Raw genomic sequence first — 19,276 nt, forward strand, 5'->3', positions numbered from 1 at the left:
TTATGTGTTGTCCCCAGTGGCTGTTCCATTTACTCCCCTCCACAACCTGGTCAGAATGTCCCTCAAACTCACCCCATTGTAAGAATCTTACTGCTTCCCCTCACATCTGATTTCTTATCTATTGCAAGTTCTTTTGTGATGATCAAAAGAGCATTGCACCGCCTGTATATATATATATATATATATATATATATATATATATATATATATATATATATATATATATATATATATATATATATAAATGAAAACAAATTGGAATGTTAGGAATTGTCCAAATGCGATGCAAATATGTTTATGTAGGCTTTTTACTAATAATTGTTAAACTTCAGCAAATGTGGATTTATGTGTTTTCGGTTCTGCTAAATGTACTTTAGCTAGTAATAAACTTTGCAAATGCGGGTGTGAATTTCTGTGATTCTTCACACGCATGAACTTCACTTATATATGTGTGTGCAATGATTTTTAGCTGCAATGAGCATTGGTGGGAAATTTGATCTGATAAAGGAATGATGGTGGCAAAAAAACTCAGATAAAAAGTGAAAACTTCAGAACTTCATACAATTTCGCCAGTGTAAAAAAACGTCACACACGCGTACGCTAATATTACACAGCTTAAGATCCTTGCATGAAGGGGTGACTTAAACTTGACAGGGGCCGCCCTAATCTAGTATGGTAAAGTCGGAGATCATCTGTATACATGAGATACTCCCACCTAGCAAGGCGCACCATGGGATTGCTTGAATGTAACCTAACATGGCACGCCTGTGAACTCTTGGATGAATGCGATACTCTCGCCTGACATGAGGCAGCTTGATATCTCTTGAGTGCACAGGTTGATACAAGGTGTTTTGATATCTCTGAGCTGGATGAGCTGTGTTCATTAAAAATGGCACTGTGCATAGTCTCTAGGAGGAGATCACATGGATGTGTTAAAATCTCACACCTGACATGGCACATCCTCAGGTCACCTAGATGTATATGATACTCATACGTGACAATGAACAACTTTTTATATATGTAAAATTTAAATAAAATACCTTTTTTTTTAGAAAAGAGTTAAGGTTGCTCTAAAGAAAGGTAACATCCACAAACATTAGAAATACCAATGTTAAGATTCACACACTCTTTTTGTACCACTACACCTTCACGATGGGATGGGAAGGGGGACTACTACATCCAAGCCCCAAGGACCCACCACCCAGGTGATCCTCCCTTGCTTGTCCACACCTAGGGTCAGGATCCAAAAGTGATGGTGTTTCCCTGGCCACCTGAGAAGAGGATCCAAGGAGAGTAGATGTGAGGGCACCCTCAGGTTTCTCACAGCACCCACCTAGGAATGTTATGGGGATACATCCCCTGCTTCCTCTATTCCTATGCCCCTGACATAAATTAAATAAATAGTGAATATAGGCTCTTGCGAAGTGCAGTAAAGACTTACACAATCATCTATCATCTGCTAATTAATCTGCCCATGCAGCCATTAACGTTAATGGAGCAACATCACTTTCAGCATATAGCTCAAAGATGTTCAACAATCATAGACATGCTTCACTCAATTTGTGCCGTATTGTAATGTAGATTATATGTTTTGAGAGAGTTACATTAAGTAGATTGGGTCATGAATACTAAACAACTTCAATGTTATTGTGAGTGAAATTATAAATATATCCCAAATCATCTTCTGTCGAAATGATACATGAAAGTAACCTACAATCCCCCTGCTGACCTTGATCTGAGGAACTTGCAACGTAGCACTTAAAGCAGGTGCTTTAAGAGCATCTCTGTTGAATCCCACGTCAATCCGTGACACTGTGCGTCTAGGTGTGGATGCACAGAAAAGAATAAAAGGAAGCTTATGCATAGGCAGGGCATTGCACACATGACCAGTGGCCTAAGCAAAAAATGTTTCTCATACTGTACATTTGTTAGTGGTACGTAAACAAAACAACAAACTACAGCCCTGAAGAAGCTCACCCACATAGTCATTATATGTGACACAGACTTAGCGAAACACATGTTGGCTGTAGTTTGTTTTATTTAGGTGCCATTAGCAAGTGTACAGTATGAAAACTATTTTTTGAGTTCTTTATTTATTTAATTTATTTATTTAGATTTGTATAGCGCACATCTGCCCAGGGGCATCGTGGTGCTGGTCAGGTAGGTTCACTTCGTACATGTCAGATCAAGATACATACTTTATAACAGGTATGTGGTTTGAGCGGGTTACATACAATAGTTACAAGTGTAGTTGATACATACTGTTGTCACAAAAACCAATATGAACGTTGTTATACACATATGTCACATATAAACAATATGGAGAGAGCAGATCGGAGTTAGTTGAAGAGGGTGATTTTTAGCTGTTTTCGGAAAGCTTGGTATGATTTCTCATTCCTGAGTGCCGTGGGAAGGGCGTTCCAATTTTTTGGAGCTAGGTGCTGGAAGCTGGATCCCCCTGCTTTACTTCTTTTGAAGGTGGGTACATAGGTCTGGTTAGACAAATGTGATCTGGTGGGTCTGGAGGTTCTGACACTGTCCTTAAAAATTGGAGGTAAAGGACCCGACCTAATTGAGCTGCAGAGGCTGGAAGAGCAACAAAGGGTACAGACTGCAGAGAAGAGGAGGAGCAGGGGGTGGAGGAGGAGATGCCATGTAAGGCGAGTGCCCATACCTCGGGTCAGGTCCTCACCCTGGACCTTGACTGACAATGAGCTAATCACCCTGTACCAGTGCCTGCCCACCACCCTGGCACAGGAGAATGTCACGAAGGCACATTTCTATGGAGCAGCACACATGCCCAATGTGATAGATGCTCTGGACTGCACCCATTTGGCATTGCTGGCCCCCAGGCATCTGAAGAGGTATACAGCAACCGGAAGCAGTATCATTCCCTCAATGTCCAGGCCACCTGCAATCTTGAGCTCCTCATAACACTGCTTTGTGCGTTCCCTGGTTCCACCCACAATGCCATGGTCCTGTGGAACAGCACACTGCCTGGATACATGGAGAGGCAGAGATGGCAATGGACGTGGCTATTTGGTGAGTACAAGTGCCATCACGCAGACTATTCCCGCAGCACAATTGACATGCATTGTGAGGGGGGATTACCACAACTGAAGACTGCATGCCCTGTCAAGGCCCCGTACATGCAGGCTCTGCCCGCCCACCCCGCACATGACAGACTACAACCCACAGGACTAAGGCATGAATAGCAATGCTGCAGTAAATCGCCAATGCATATTCTCCCAACAGGCCAGCAACAGACACAGAGGTCTACAGGAACCACAGTTCAACATTACACATCCCTGTATATGGAACAACATGCTTCAACAAAGGAATGAGACACTGGCAGAAGTAATGCCATGTACTCAGTGACCATGGATGTGACGCCATCATGAAATAGATGCTGACAACCTGTACAAGTACAACTAAACACCCTTCAGGTCATAGGAGGATGAGTAGCTATTATGTCGTCCTTTGGCCCATTAGATGCATCTTTCACCCCAACTCACCAGAGGTGTAGCTAGGATTGGGCCTGGAGCTAACGTAGTAGGGCCCACCCTAAGACGGGCCTGCAGAAGAAATGGGGCTTGTTTGCCCCAGGCCAAATGTGCAGAAGTCACAGAGCATAGTGGAGGGGGGGAACCAATAAAGGAGGAGGTTTGGCGGGCTCTCCCCTGAGAATACATTTTAAAACAATAGGTCAAAATGCTGCATTTTACAGTACACTTTCTGTGGTAAACTATGTAAAATGCCACACAGTTCACAATCGTTTTTGTAGGGCAAGACATGAAGTCTATTAGATTCCAAGTCACCAACAGTACCCAGGAGCATTTTCCAATACATTCTCATTACGCGTTGCCCACCATATGCCAGTGCTCTGCAAGTGTACAAAAACATTTTCATAGTGATTGTGCCCACACATGTCCATTCTGATGCACCCAAATCTGCCACATTTCCAACATAAGAAAATACTTATGTTTGCGATACTACAACAAAACAGGTTTATGTTGGCTCTGTCAATATATGCCAGTATCCCAATGCAAGAAAATACTCCTGTTTGCCTGGCCTTAACGCAAGTAAAAAACAAAATAATCATGACAACAGTTAAGAAAATCATATCCTTGCTGGCTACACAAATTCCCCCTCCATATATAAGAACGCTCATCATGTTGTTTTTGCTTCCTAACAGTAGTAAACAATGTCATTCCACAGTAAAAAAAACATTGCCTTGCAAGCTGCACAAATGCCCCCACCCCAAAGTAAGAACACTTAGGTTGCCTTTTGCCTTAACACTAGTAATAAAATGCAATGCCACCGTGAGAAAACATGTCCTTGCTGGCTAGCCGGTAAGGTAGCCCTGTGGGTTGAGTACACACTGTTACGATCTGAGTGTGAGTCGCAGGTTCAAACCCCTGCAAGGCCAATCTCAGCCTTTCATCCTTCCGAGGTCCTTCCGAGGTCGATAAATAATTACCAACTTCATTGGTGATAATTGTATGTAAATATGTTCTCTGTACAGTATTTTGGTGAAACACTATAATAATATTATATCATTATCATTACACAAATCCCCCCATATAAGAACACTTATGTTGTACTCATCATGTTGTATTTGCCCTGTAACGCCAGTAATAAATGTCATGCAACAGTAAGAAAACATTGCCTTGCGGGCGGCACAAATGCCCTCCTTCCCCCATGCTAGAACACTTATGTTGCCCTTGACCTTAGCACTAGTAAAAGAAATGCCAAGCCACAGTAAGGAAACATGCTGCCCCCACGTGATGACAACATTCATCATGTTGGCTTTGCCTTTAATGCGAGCACCATGCCAAAATAGGACCCAGTCAGCCCCACTGTAGTACCCTCCCCTCCTACCTACCCAACCTTCACATAATAAAACTCAAATTGGCTTTGCTTTGCCCCAAAAAGGCAGTAAAACATGCCATGCCATGCTCCTGTCAAAAACTCTTCATGCTCTAAAGCCCCTCCCAGGCCCCAGCCTCGCATAGACGCACATATACAAATGCACACGCAGATACATATACACATACATTCACACACCAGTCATGCCCCCATACAACATATTTGTCATTTACACGAGCACTCAGAACATTTACACTGCACTCACATTCACACGAGCAGTCTCACCCATGTGCACCATTCACACTGCATTAATTCAGATGCAGGATTTACAGACACTCACTCACATATAAACATGCACCCACTTAGACACTCCCTCGCATGCATGCATGCACGCATGCATTCATACATGCATGCAGTCCACGCTTTTACTTTAATAATTTGTATAGCGCTAGAAAAAGGCCCGTAGACATAAGAGCGCTGACAAAACATACACCACAAAAAACATAAACGTACATGAAGCCTGTCTACAAGCGCAACACATGGTGTGACTCCTACATAGTCTCTGTGAAACAGAAGTGCAGAGTTGCTGAGCAGAAGTGGCAGGCTTCAGACTCATTCCCTGACAGACTGGCCTGCCGCCTACTCCAAAGGCGATACCGACTCTCCATCCACTCAAAGATGAGGGCTCAAATTCAAGCCCAGATCTCTGGGGCCACTAACAATTTGGGCGAACTGTTTAAACTCTGCAAGGAACTCGCCAATCCTACTGCAGTCTCCACTTCTCCCCTGCCATCCTTGACCCTCTGTACTTCACTGGCCTCCCACTTCTTAACCAAAACTCAGGAGATCCTCTGCTCACTCTCCCTTCCTGGGCAAAATCCTGGAGAAGCTGGTCATCTCTAAACTGATTCAACACACTGAATCTGTTGGTTGTCTCCACGACCACCAGTCTGGCTTCAGGGCAGCCAGAGGCATGGAAACTGTTCTACTTAAAATCTCGATTCCAACTCTCCATCCATTGTTATCCTTCTGGATCTTCCCTCTGCCTTCGAAAAGGTCAATCGTGCCACCCTGACAAATCGGCTCCATGGCACCCTTGGCATTACGGGACTGGCATTGGACTTGTTGTCCTAATTCCTCTCTGACCGACCTTTCCAGGTTCAACTGGGCCCTTTTCTCTTCCTTATCACACTCTCCACCTGCAGCGTCCCTCAAGGCTCTATACTCTCGCTTTGGCTCTTCAACATCTACCTTGCCCCTCTGGCCCATCTGGACCATCTGATCTCCTCCTTCCCTCCTCACTTCCAGTGTTATGCAGATGACACGCAGCTCTCCTTCAAGCTTCCGTCTACTGCCTCCTCTTCCTCCTCTCTCATCCCTGACTGTCTGACTGCTATTCATGCATGGTGCACAGGGATGTCATTTAGGGGTTGCCAGAGGTTGCAAGAGTGACCGCTGCCGATTGGCCAAGGACCTCTGTCAATCTCTTGCGACCTCTGGCATTTCGTCCAATCAGAGGAGGGGGCGTGGCCACAGCTATGCTCATGCCGTGCTGCGTGCTTGTAGTCCTCCGCGTGGTTTCGCAAGAACAGAAGACGCATGCTCCTCCTGTGTCCAGAAGGCCTGGCCAGCTTCTAATACACGTGAGTAGTGGATGGGGTAGCAGTATGTCTGTCTGATGTCAGGGCCTGGGGCGGGTGTGTGCTGCGTGTGTTGCTGGGTGGGTAAGTAGCTGCTGCTCCTGCCTCAGGCCCAGGATGAGGTCGGATGCGGGTGCTTACTGCTAGTTGCCCCATGGAATCCACCTGCGGCAGCCGCATTGCGCGGCTGCCGCAGGCCCTGGCCTGCAGGCCTGGCCCACCGCTGGCAGTTCCAAGCCAGTCATGATTCAGTCAGCCACAGGGCAGGCGCTCGCATGCGGCTGCGTCAGGCCCAGGCTGTCCTCACCTGTGTGCTTCAACTGAGCGAGTTCAGTTGAAGCACACAGGCGTGCTCATTTTCGCTCATTTTCTGAGTTCCTCTGCTCCACTTTTCTTCAATCGTATTATACCTTTGGTTTCCGTAAACGTACGGGGGTTGTTTCTGGAATTAGACATGTGCAAAACCGTTAATACTTCGCCTGAGTACTCGCCTCCACTACCGCTGCTTAGCAGGGCGGCTGACCAAATGAAACTGGTGAGAGGCGCGCGCACCCTAAACAAGACCAGTAAGTATAGACGGAACCTAAACATTTACTACACTTCACACGTTGGAAGTGATTTTAAGTTTGTGTAAGGCACTGCTTTGCAAGCCAAAACTCATTCGGCTGCAGATCAGGCACTGCGCGATAAGCTACACCCTACGGCCCATGTGCTGCACCTCTCAAAGGAAGGAACAGCTGTGAAGAGTAGGGGAGTTGTACACCATTCATTCACTCATTCATTCGCTTCTCTCCATCGAATACGTCAGAACAGAGAGCTGAATGAACAACTGCTGGCTGGCAACTGGAACGAGACGACTCGCTCACTGTACATGAAATACCCAATCTAAAGACGAAGTCAGGCAGGTACAAACTCAAAGGTGTTAACCACCACACAAGAGGTGAAAAAGTTAGGGCAGACCCCAATTGATCAGAAGTGCAAGCCCCTGTACAGGGAATGAACAATGCCAAATTAACAGTTCTATGGGATTGGTGTTGTGTTCACTTAGGATGGTCTACAATCACGCTTGCGCTCTCAAGAGAAATATCACTTTTAGGCTGATTCTGCCCACAACGGTAGTCAAGCAAAGCGGCAATTCACATCTGAAACAGAGCACCAACAGAAACCACAGACTTGTGTCTCCTACTTTTAAGGCAATAGTTGGGTGTGGTTGAGGTGCAGCTTCTCACTATGGCAGGGTTCTGCAACCAGTTGTTCTCCACATGTTCTGGGGTAACTAGAGGGACTGCCCAGTTAGAAGGACTAGGGGCTATATGGCTATATAAGTTATGAGACATTAAGTCATAGGTATTCCATTTTTATTTTTGGGAGGCCTACAGTTGTAAATGGAAATTAATTCCTTTATTCACAGACTGTTTGAATAGTAACCAAAGAGGTCATATAGGGAATAATAACAAAGAGGTTGCTTTGGGTTAAAATGTAAGTAAATTGTGATATTTAAAGAATATTTATTCAGCAACATGTAGCAGTATTTGCCAATGCACTAATCAAACCCATTTTAAACTTAGCTCTAGGTTCTGAAGGAGATGCAAATCGTAAGCATCTGGCTGTTTGGTGCAGAGTAATGAAGTCCATAAAACAACTGCAAACAGTACAACACAACACTGAAGGTAATTGCCAAAATCATTAAAGACTGCGAATTCCATCGAATACATGTTCTCTGGTGAAACATACTCCCCCTCCCCTTTTATCCTGGCTTTCCCCTATCGCCATACCCGCCTATACACCCCGGTCCCCCCAGAATGTGATTTCGCTCTGTAGTCCTGTTGAAATTACAGGGCGAATCCATATGAAGAGGGGATTTGCGTTCATACACTTCCCGTGGCAACATGGACCTTGACACACTGCTACATATGATGATCCATTCTTGTATGAAATGTCACAAACAGTGATATTGTAACCATATTTTTCTTAGTGTACTGAGTGATAATGCTTTATGATGCCACTTCCTGTGATGGTACGTGGGGGCGTGGTCAAATGACACCACGCCCTGTGATGTCATGTGGGGTGTGGTCAAATGACATCACTTCCTGTGGTGTCACTCTTGGGGCGTGGCATTGTGATGTCACTTCCGCTACCCCTGGCATTTTGGTGAAATGACGTCCCTGATGGTGCACTGCCAATGATCGCTGCCTTATTGCTAGTAAGACTGAGATCCTTCTCATTGGGACCCCAGCTCCCTCCTTCCCTCCTACCCTCTGGCTGTCCTCTGTGGGTCCCCTCCCCTCACCTTCTTGGGAGGCAAAAACCTTGGTGTCATCTTTGACTACTCTCTCTCCTTCTCCCCTCACATCGTGGACCTTGCCAAGAAGGCCCCCTATTAGCTGCACCTCCTCAAAGGCATCCTCCCTTTTCTCACCTTCCCCAGGAACTCAATGTATCCAGAGCTCTAGTCCTCTCTAGGTTGGACTACTGTAACAGTCTCTTCTTCAATCTTCCTTTTTCCACCCTTTGCCCCCTTCAACTAATACAGAATAGGACTGCAAGACCTATCCTTTGCTTCAAGCCCATGGGCCGCATCTCTTCAGCTCTGAAACCTCTCCACTGGCTCCTGGTGGGTTCGAGGATGAAGTTCAAGACCCTCTTTATCATCCATAAGGCTTTCTGGGGCCTGGGAACCCTGCTACATCCGACTCCCTCTCCCTGAATACCTCCCTGATAGAGCCCTAAAGTCTTCGAGCTCCAACTCTCTGCAGATCAGATGCTTCGCTAAGCAGAGTGTGGGGGGGTAGATCTCTTTTCTCTGCTGGAGCGTCATTCTGGTCTGGAATGCTCTCCCTGTCCCTCTCAGGTTTGTAACAGATCTTCTTAAGTTCCGGAAGCTCCCCCAGACGCTCTTTTTCTCTTCTTCCTTCCCTCTCCTCCTCCCCTGCTAATACTCCCATCTGCCGCAGTGACTGGCTGTCTGGTTCCCTCTGAATTCTACAGGGCAGCAGGTCCTCCCGCCCAGTCCACCCCCTCTTCGCACTTAGCATGTGGACCCTCACCACCCGCAATCCTTGGCACTTGCCCTGCTGGCCTCCCCTTAGCACTTGCCTAGTCCCTGTTGCCCTCTCACCCACTCTGCCCCCCTTTCACTTCGCGCTCTCCTCTTTATCCTGCACTTCACTTCCCGCCCTATAACTTCTAATTTTACGCAAACCGGTACCCCCCCTCGCATTTCTTGTTACTGCACTTGCAGGATCCGAATGTCACAAGGCCTAGTAGCACCCCTCACCCATTTTTTGTCTTATGAGGCCATGAAACACCATTTGTCGCATAATCACCTTACAAATATCCAATAAATACTAAAAAACTAAAAACTGGAGTGAAAAAATAACACTTTTTTTAGTGAACGGTAATGCCACACCTAGCAGTTAAACCTTTAGCTTCAACATAGGAGGGTCTGCTGATATCCCCATGGCAGACTTTTGTCCTCTGCCTCTATGTTTGCTGCTGCATAGCAGTCATGTCAATTACTGTTTTCTCACCTCAGAGAGTGGTGTATTTGCTTGCTTTTGAAGTTTAAAAGTAAATAAATGCAGCGCTCTCCGAGGTGAGAAATGTGACAGATTCTTGCCATCTGAGCCCGGGTATCAAAGCACTGCAGAGTGATTGATGCCTGCTGCCTCAAAGTGGGAAGTCATTATCCCTGGTGAGCCCTAGCCTGGCACTGCCATGGACTGACACCTATATCCTTTGCCCTTGCAGGTGACTCTGCATACCCCCAGCTTCCATTACTGGTGACACAGTGCAGAGTCCACATATGCCACAGCAGGTGGCCTACAACGAGGCACACGTCTGGACCAGGCTCTGTATCGAGTGGACATTCACCCTGTTGAAGGCTTGTTTCCAGTGTCTGCATCAGTCTGGAGGGGCCTTAATGTACAGGCCAGAGAAGGTCGGCCAAATTGTCCTTGCCTGTACCATGTTGCAGAACATTTGCCTCAGGCAGAATGTTCCCTTGCCCCTGATGCCGATATGCCACCCTGTGAGAAAGCTGGAGGTGCCTCCCTAGCTAGTCTCCGGGGATCTGTCATCCAGGTGGCCAGAACACAGCGATAGCTATTGGATCCAGTGTCTTGGGGTGGACCAGTGAGGGAGGATCACCTAGATGGGGGCTCCTTGAGGAGTGGGAGTGGGGCACCTATGGGCGAGATGCAGTATCCCCCTTCTTTCAACACCTGTGCCCCATCCTACCATGTAGGATATTCCACCCCCCACACCCTTTTTCCGACACGAACACTTTCGCACAACATGGGAGACAACGGACTAACACCAGAGTCATTTACCTTACATGTCCCAATACAAGGGTCGGGCAAAGTCAGGCAATTGACCAGAATCACACACACCTGATGGCCCAAGAGCACAAGACGAGCAAGGCAGACCACACGACGAGAGAGCTGACTCAGCACGGCAGTACAAGAGGAGGCGATAGACGGTGAATACCGAGAGGGTGATGAGGAGAGAAGTGACCTTGCCCTTTCCGATCAAGGCCCGTGAAGCCTCTGCAGACAGAAACATAAGTCTGCGAACAATGGCCAGCGTGTGTTGCAGCAGATGTCTACGGTACATGAGACCCTCCTCTGCTGATAACCAAACCAGGGAGAAATGCGGGTCTCTGTGGTACCAACCTTGACTCGAAGGAGAAGAAAGCCCTTGCAGTTAATCACAGCCGGTGAGTCGAGGGGAGAGTCAATAAGAAACCGAACTGTGTTGAACGATAAATAGCCAACGGCTAAAATTGAACTTTGAAAAGCTAAGGATGGGGAAAACCAGCAACACAGGAGGCCGGCACCACATGGGTGCTCAGGCAGGAAATGCTGGGAGATTACCCAATGGCAGAAAGACTACCGTAAATAGAAGCCCTTGGGAAGAGGCGAGAAGAGGTCAAAGTGTTCATACAGGGGTCTTGTAAAATCCCCTGTACCATCGAAAGTCTTTGAACGACAGATGATTGCGTAGCTAAGGGAGATGAGTCCCGCTTGGTGAGATGAGCGTATGAACAGTGTGTTGTCAAAGTTGGCAAGAGTGAACCCGGCAGAGGGAAGCCGACAAATGGGGCCAAATCCTGAAGAACTGTTTAAAAAGACATTGAGATTCATGAAAGTAAAAAGAAGCCACAGTGAACCCGAAGGAGGGAGGTTAACGCCTGAAAGGGTTCCGAGCCCGAAAGAGGGAGATCCGGGGTGGAAAGTTATCACCCAAAGATTCTTTGGAATAAAGGAACTGTTTAGTCAAATTGTTGAATACGATATTGTGAAGTGTCTATGCCCGGAAAAGGGGGACCCAGTGGTGAAGCCATCACCCAAAGTATACGTGAATCAGAACTTTGTGGTTGTTTGTTGGATACATCAGGCCTCGAAGGCAAGGGACTTTTTAATGAAAAGAGACTTGGCCATCGAAGAACCCGATAGCTGTTATGGAACTGTCGGCTCGTGCTGAGAAAGCTTGAGCGTGTGCTTTGCTCATGAGATCCACTTTGTCCCGTGCTCAAAAAATGGGGAAAGGAGACCCCTGGCAATCACATCCTGACTTATTATTTGTGAACACTTCTTTATTGAAAACCCTATTGCACACTCTTTCTGTAATTAGTTGTAAGGATTTGACAATAGGTTTTTATTAGATTGATTAACCACCCTAAAAAACACCATCCCCCAAAACACCATCCACACAACAATTTCCCCCTCCCCAAACAACTCTCTCCAATAACCCTGCCCAAAAACCCTTTGCAAAACACCATCCCCAAAACAGCATCCCTACAACATCTCCCCCTCCCCTAACAACCCTCTGTAACGCTCACCTGATTCCCGTAGAGGCGCCGGTCTTGACTGGGCGTATACCGTATCTTCAAAGGTGATGTGTAACACACGGCTGGCTCTTTGGGCTGGACCTCTGTGCACTGTATGTCTGACTCGAAGGGTAAGATGTCTGCAGATAGAAAATATGGGATTAATGAACTGGGTTATTGAATGTCTCTCTCTTCTTCCCTTTCTCTTCTCCTGTAGAACCCCAAAGGTTAACGCTCTCACCTTAGGTAAGTGAACGCCGTGCTCTCCATCTGCCTCGGGGCAGGGTGCTGTAACCAGTTTCTTCACTGGATAAGGGGAGCAGGCCTCTTGACTTCAGAGGACTGCTGTCCGTCGTTTACTGCACGAACGGTAAGTTTCGAGTAATTCTAATGTCTTTAAAAGTCTTTAGTAATGATGTCTCTTGTTTTGCAGGGTTCCGGCGATGGCGGATGACGGGCTGAAGTGAGTTGAAGATGGAGCCCGTGTGATGAATAGAAGCGCCTGGAAGCACGTAAGTAAGCGCTTGTTGCCTGCTTCACGATGCGCTCTAACTGTCTTTTTATTTTGCAGGTACAAGTTCGGAGCGGCTGCAGGGTGCCGGAATACCCACTGGGTTAGATGTGGAAAGGAGTAATGGCACGTGAGTATTAAAGTTCCCCAATGTCTTTAAACGCACCTTGTTTTGTCTTTCAGATGCGGGATGCAGCGCCGAAGGCCTCCGGAGCGTGCGAAGAGTTGGTAAGCTTTTGTCTTTCAGATGCCGGAATGCAGTGCGAAGACCTCCAGAGCGCACGAAGAGTAGGTAAGCCTTTGTCTTTCAGATGCCGGAATGCAGCGCGAGGCGTTGGTGACAGCCGATGGACCACTGGTTGGCACTCGGAACCTGGGTTATGGATCTGCTTCCAAGGGAGTTGGGAAAACCCTGACCTTTTGGAAGCAGAGATCATGACAGTACCCCCCCTCAAGGCCCCTCCCAAACCGGGCTTCTCCGGGGGTTTTGGCTTGTCAGGAAATGTTCGGTGAAATCTTTTGATTAGGCGAGGAGAGTGGACATATTCAGCAGGTTCCCAGGATCTCTTTTGGGGGCCGTAGCCTTTCCAGTCAATTAGGTAAAATAGTTTAGATTTGGAGATCTTGGAGTCCAGAATGCTTTTGACTTCAAACTCGAGTTCTCCATCAACTAGGATGGGTTTTGGAGATTTAGTTAGTCGGGTTTGAGGTTGCACGGGTTTTAATAGAGAGACGTGGAAGACCGGATGTATCTTCATGTGCGGGGGCAAGTCCAACTTGACCGCTACTGGGTTTACTATGGTAGTGATGGAATAGGGACCAAGGTATCTTGGGTTGAATGTGCGTGGCCCTTTTAGAGGTAGATATTTGGTGGATAACCAGACTTGATCCCCTACTTGATATTGAGGGGCTTCCTTCCGATGTTGATCTGCTCCTTTCTTGTATTGTTCTTTAGCCCTTTGAAGGTGAGAAACAGCTTCCTCAGAGACTTGGGTGATTGTAGAATGCAGGTAGTCTACTGCTGGTGTTTCAAGATCTTGGAGGGGATCCAACTCCGAGGTTCGAGGGTGACTGCCGTATAAAAGAAAAAACGGGGTTTTCCCAGTTCCCGAATGGACAGAGTTATTGTAGGCATATTCGGCTATCCAAAGGATGTCTTTCCAAGTTTTTTCAGTTTGTTGCAGCATGCAGCGTAAATACTGTTCCAGAGTTTGATTGGTCCTCTCGGTTTGTCCGTCGGTCTGAGGGTGGTGACTGGTCGATAGTCTCACATCAATAGGAGCCGACCGACAGCAACTTCGCCAAAAATGAGAAATAAATTGACTACCTCGATCCGAAATTAGAACCGAAGGAAAACCGTGCAGTCGGACGATGTTTTCGAGAAATTCTCGGGCCAGAGTTGCTGCTGTTGGCAAGCCTTTGAGCGGAATGAAATGCGCCATCTTGGAGAATAAGTCCACGATTACTAGAATCGTATTGTATCCGGAGCATGGAGGTAGATCGGTGATGAAGTCCATAGAAAGCGTATGCCAAGGGCGAGGTGGGATGTCAATAGGGCGTAAGAGGCCTGCTGGTCTTTCCTTTTGACTCTTGTTTTGGGCGCATACTCCACAGGACATTATAAAGTCTCTGATATCTTTTTTCCAAGACGGCCACCAGAAGTAGCGCTTGATCTTTTCTGAGGTCTTGGCCATACCGGGATGTCCTTCCATTAAAGAATCGTGATAACAAGAGATTACTTTTTTCTGTAAATCTGTGCTGGGCAGGTATAATCGTTCTTGGAAATACAATAAGTTGTCCTTTACTGCAAAGTCCTTTCCCTGCAGATGCCAATTCTGTATGTCTGCTGGAGTTACAAGTTGCCTGGCTTGATCCTTAACTTCCTCTATGGATTGTGTGGCGATTACACCCAGAATTCTTTGTTCGGGAATGATTGGTACAGGTTTAGGGTTGATCAAGTGTTCTTCCACTCCCATCCGAGAAAGGGCATCAGCTTTACCGTTTTTTGTACCAGGTCGATAGGTAATTATGAAGTCAAACTCGGCAAAGAATAATGCCCAACGGAGTTGTCTAGAGGATTGGGCTTTTGCTGTTTTCAAATATTGCAGGTTTCGGTGATCCGTAATCACAGTAACGGTGTGTCGGGCCCCCAGCAGATAATGCCGCCAAGCCTTAAAGGCAGACTTGATAGCCAGAAGTTCCTTGTCAGTAATCGTGTAATTGATTTCAGGAGGCGAGAATTTGCGGGACCAAAATGCCACGGGATGCAACTGATTGGTTACCGGGTCCTTTTGTGATAGAACTGCCCCCATGGCAAGGCTTGAAGCATCAGTTTCCACGATGTAGGGGAGTTCGGGGCGAGGGTGTTTTAAGATTGGTGCAGAGATAAATTTAGTCTTCAAACCCTGGAAAGCTTGTTCCGCCTCGGTAGACCATTCAAAACGTTTGTTTTTCTTTAACAAGGCAGTGATGGGCTGGACTATTCGAGAAAATTCGGGGATAAACCTGCGGTAAAAGTTAGCGAAGCCTAACATGCTTTGAACACCTTTTACGGAGGATGGTGATGGCCATTTGAGAACTGCATCGACCTTCTTTGAATCCATACGCACTCCGCTAGGTGATAATATGAATCCCAAGAATTCAACTTCAGTCACGTTGAAAACACATTTTTCCAACTTAGCGAAAAGTTTGTGTTGACGCAATCTTTCGAGGACCATTTTCACGTGTTTCCGATGTTCAGATTCCGATGAAGAATAAACGAGGATGTCGTCAATGTAAACAACAACACACACATCTATGAGCTCTCTGAGGACATCGTTCATAAAATATTGAAAGGCGGCCGGGGCATTGCAAAGTCCGAAGGGCATGACCTGATATTCAAATAGCCCATATTTGGTGCGGAAGGCCGTCTTCCATTCATCGCCCTCTTTTACTCGTACCAAGTGGTAGGCTCCTCTAAGATCCAGCTTTGTATATATGCATGCTTTTCTGACTTGGTCCAGGAGTTCAGGGATCAAAGGTAACGGATATCTATTCTTGACGGTGATCTGGTTCAGGGAGCGATAATCTATACAAGTTCTAAGGTCTCCTTCCTTTTTTGGAACGAAGAACAAAGCTGAAGAAGCAGGGGACTTGGAAGGACGAATAAACCCATTTGCCAGGTATTGATCCAGGTATTGTCGCAGGTGAAGGTTCTCAGGCTCGGTGAGGGCATAAATTCTACTACAAGGAGGAGTAGATCCAGGTATCAGGTCTATCTGGCAGTCATAAGACCTATGAGGAGGTAGAGAGTTAGCCTGATCCTTCCGGAAAACATCTTGGTATTCTAGGTATTCGGGAGGTAACTGGGGAGTCTCTGAAGAAATTGCTGCCAGTGCAACACCAGGTGGAGGGTGACAAGTAGAGACACATTCTGGAAACTGGACCGTTCTTGCTCACCAATCGATCAGAGGATTGTGTTTCTCTAACCAAGGTATTCCTAGAATAATCTGAAACTGAGGAGCCTTGATCACATCGAACACGATCTTCTCATGGTGTCCATCTTGACTTACTAGCGTCACTTCTTGAGTGGTATGCGTTACTGGTCCGGAGGCTATCTCCGTTCCATCCACCGTAGTAATGACGTCCTTTACAGCCTTGGGACAAAGAGTTAGATTCATCCTCAAAACCATTTCATGATCCACATAATTGCCGATGGCACCGCTGTCGACGTAAGCTTCAATTGCATGTAATCGATCCGGATTATCAGGGCTAATGAGGACCATAGGTATCACGAAATGCGAGGTCACGGAACTGGTTTTCACGCTCGGCAAGAGGACCTCTATTCTTGTCGGGCGAGGTCATTTCCCTGCTCAGAGTTTGTAACTTTGGTAACTGTAGCTCCTACTGCCTTCTTGGCAGGTTTCACCGGACAGTCTCGAAGAAAGTGCCCTGAGTTTCCGCAATATAGGCATAATTGCAACTGTTTTCTCCTTTCCCGCTCCTTTTGTGTTAGAGGACCTTTCAGGCCCCCTATTTGCAGGGGTTCCCCGGAGTCTATTCCTTTGGAAGGAGTTGGCGGTTTGGAAAATACTCGAGCATCAAACTTGGAACGATCGGCCTTCCTGTTCTGCAGTCTGTGATCTATTTGAACGACTAAGTCTATACAGTCCGAACAATCTTGTGGGGGATTCACTACTTGGGCTAACACATCTTTGAGCTCTCCACGTAGACCTCTATAAAACAGCGTAATCCTTTTGTCCTCAGGCCATTGAGTTTCCACTATCAGTCTGTTGAAAGACGCAATATAAGCCAAAAGGTCTTGATTACCTTGTCGCAACGAAAGAATCTCATTGTCCAAGGCCTGCCCCTGTGAATGTCTTGCGAACAGTTTTTCCATACTGAGCTGAAAAGCTTGAAAATCATGGAGGACCGGATCATCTTGATTTACTAGAGGGATCGACCAGTCTGCCGCATTGCCACTAAGGTACGAAAGCACGAAAGCTACTTTAGCTTGATCAGTTGGAAAGGCTGCTGGCCGGCATAAGAAATGCAACCGGCACTGATTGATAAATACTGCAAACCTCTTTGGGTCACCAGAAAATCGTTCGGGCGGAGCCAGAGGTACATTCCCAGGTAGGTTGATCTGCACTGGATTCATAGAGGATGTAGAAGGAAGATTTCCCCCAGATGCGGGTAACGGGGTCTGTCCGGCTTCTGACTGTAGCAATTGTCTAGCGAGATCATCTGTTCGCTCCTTGGAAATAATCAGTTCCCTTCTTAGAGCGTTCGTTTCCTGACGGGCTGCATGCACTTCTGCCCTTAGTTCTCCAAGCAACTGGGCTAGCTGGTCGGTATCCAAGGTCTCCATAGCGCCTGGACGGGAGTTTTGCGGTAGGCTTTGCGTTCTGTAACGCTCACGTGATTCCCGTAGAGGCGCCGGTCTTGACTGGGCGTATACCATATCTTCAAAGGTGATGTGTAACACACGGCTGGCTCTTTGGGCTGGACCTCTGTGCACTGTATGTCTGACTCGAAGGGTAAGATGTCTGCAGATAGAAAATATGGGATTAATGAACTGGGTTATTGAATGTCTCTCTCTTCTTCCCTTTCTCTTCTCCTGTAGAACCCCAAAGGTTAACGCTCTCACCTTAGGTAAGTGAACGCCGTGCTCTCCATCTGCCTCGGGGCAGGGTGCTGTAACCAGTTTCTTCACTGGATAAGGGGAGCAGGCCTCTTGACTTCAGAGGACTGCTGTCCGTCGTTTACTGCACGAACGGTAAGTTTCGAGTAATTCTAATGTCTTTAAAAGTCTTTAGTAATGATGTCTCTTGTTTTGCAGGGTTCCGGCGATGGCGGATGACGGGCTGAAGTGAGTTGAAGATGGAGCCCGTGTGATGAATAGAAGCGCCTGGAAGCACGTAAGTAAGCGCTTGTTGCCTGCTTCACGATGCGCTCTAACTGTCTTTTTATTTTGCAGGTACAAGTTCGGAGCGGCTGCAGGGTGCCGGAATACCCACTGGGTTAGATGTGGAAAGGAGTAATGGCACGTGAGTATTAAAGTTCCCCAATGTCTTTAAACGCACCTTGTTTTGTCTTTCAGATGCGGGATGCAGCGCCGAAGGCCTCCGGAGCGTGCGAAGAGTTGGTAAGCTTTTGTCTTTCAGATGCCGGAATGCAGTGCGAAGACCTCCGGAGCGCATGAAGAGTAGGTAAGCCTTTGTCTTTCAGATGCCGGAATGCAGCGCGAGGCGTTGGTGACAGCCGATGGACCAGGTAAGTGAAGCGCTGTCACTGAAGACCGTAATGCTAACCTGTTCTTTCTTGTCTTTATAGGTGTTGCTGAAGACTGGATTCAGGATGGTAAGCCTTTTTCCTTAGGCCCAGGATCAGATGCAGAAGACACGATGAGCGTTCTGCTGCAGAGGATGCAGAATAACGCAAAGCAAGATTCATCCATCGGGTGTGGTTTAAATAGCCTCCTGTAGTGCTTAGGTGTCTCCTTCCACAGCCACGCCTAGGTAAGAAAAGAGTTCCTGCTTTCCAGAAGAGTTCCAGTGTTCTGAACCTAGGGAGTGGCTCCTGCCCCACCCAACAGGAAAAGTAGTTCCAAACAGAAGAGGATCAGAGGCTCAACTGGCAGGCAAGTAAGCAGCATGGTCTGCTGCAGGTAAGTCCACCCAAGCATTATGAGCCCGGCGCTTCCAGCGCTGGGACTGGGCATATTTATGAGCCTGGTGCCACTGGCGCCAGGACTGGGTCCAAAAGGTCCCAATTGGGACTGGTTGGCACTCGGAAACTGGGTTATGGATCTGCTTCCAAGGGAGTTGGGAAAACCCTGACCTTTTGGAAGCAGAGATCATGACAGTACCCCCCCTCAAGGCCCCTCCCAAACCGGGCTTCTCCGGGGGTTTTGGCTTGTCAGGAAATGTTCGGTGAAATCTTTTG

The sequence above is a fragment of the Ambystoma mexicanum genome, chromosome 10 (genome assembly GCF_040938575.1).
Source record: "Ambystoma mexicanum isolate Mex_15411 chromosome 10, UKY_AmexF1_1, whole genome shotgun sequence".
In the NCBI taxonomy this organism is placed as follows: Eukaryota; Metazoa; Chordata; class Amphibia; order Caudata; family Ambystomatidae; genus Ambystoma; species Ambystoma mexicanum.